The 1017-nt window shown below is 68.9% G+C and overlaps 1 protein-coding gene across 1 annotated transcript in view; it reads left to right on the top strand.

Annotated features, from left to right (window-relative positions):
- Positions 1–1017, top strand: part of RNF123 (ring finger protein 123) — a 53349-nt gene that overhangs the window by 49672 nt on the left and 2660 nt on the right. The window lies entirely within an intron of this gene.

Below are 1017 nucleotides of genomic sequence, written 5' to 3'. Positions count from 1 at the left end.
CCAGCGTCCAGCGTGGTGGCGGTGGGTCCCGGGGCACGCGCTGCAGCGTCTGCCGGCTGCAGCTTAGCAGGTCAGAGGTGCAGATGCAGGCGGTGGGGCAACTGCGGGGCAGCAGGGAGGCACGGGGAGCACGGCCATGGGTGCACAGCTGGAGCAGCAGCAGCAGCTTCGCCACCCACGGCCAGAGTGGGTCTGTGGGCACCCGCGGGGACATTGTGCCAGGCAAGAGCCTCTGTGCAGCCTGGCAGCACAGCCAGGCTCGACGAGATGCAAGAGAAAACGTGCCGTGGTCCTCCCCGGTCTCCCCCTGTGCTGTCTTGGTGGGGGGCTCTACCAAGCATCCACAGATGCCCCTTTGCACCTTGCAAAGGAGGATCCCGATTCCAGCCGTGAGGCTTGAAAAGAGTTAAAGGGCAGCATCGCCCTGCCCAGCTCTGCCGCGTCTCACTTGAGGCTGCCGCGTACCTGTGCTCCGGCTGGCCGGGCTGCCTGGCACCCGGGTGCAGGGGGGTGGGTGGGGGCTGGTGTCCGGCATCAGGGGGCTGAGACGCTCCAGCGTTTCAGGGCTGTGTTTCAGGCTTGGCAAATGCCTCGCTGCCTCCTGGAGCCGCGCGTCCCTGGGGTGCGAAGTTTCTCAGGACTCAGCGCTGCCGTGACACATCCCCAGTGCTCTGGCCCCGGTGACCCCCATTGGGCTCCCTCCCGGCCAGCATCTCCCGGGGAGCCGGGCTCGCTGCGGGAACACGGTCCCGCTCCTGCCCCTATTTACGCGCTGGCTGTGCGCGACGTGTGGGCCGGGCAGGATCCCATTGGTCCCGGCGCGGGGAGTGGTGGCCGCGGTGGTGGCCGGGGCCGGGGCCCCCCCTTGGTGTCCCGCAAGTGGGCGGGGCGATGCGCAGCCGGCACCAGCCCTGCGTGGTCGCTTGTCCCCAGGGGTGCTCAGAGCCACTTAGCCAACCCTCCGGCCTTACCGGTGTGCAGCCGCCGTCCCTCCCGCTGGAGAATGGCAACCTCAAC

The sequence above is a fragment of the Aptenodytes forsteri genome, unplaced genomic scaffold (genome assembly GCF_000699145.1).
Source record: "Aptenodytes forsteri isolate BGI_AS27 unplaced genomic scaffold, ASM69914v1 Scaffold156, whole genome shotgun sequence".
Taxonomy (NCBI): domain Eukaryota; kingdom Metazoa; phylum Chordata; class Aves; order Sphenisciformes; family Spheniscidae; genus Aptenodytes; species Aptenodytes forsteri.
The sequence above is the reverse complement of the archived record's forward strand: the minus strand, read 5'-3'. Positions and strand labels throughout refer to the sequence as shown.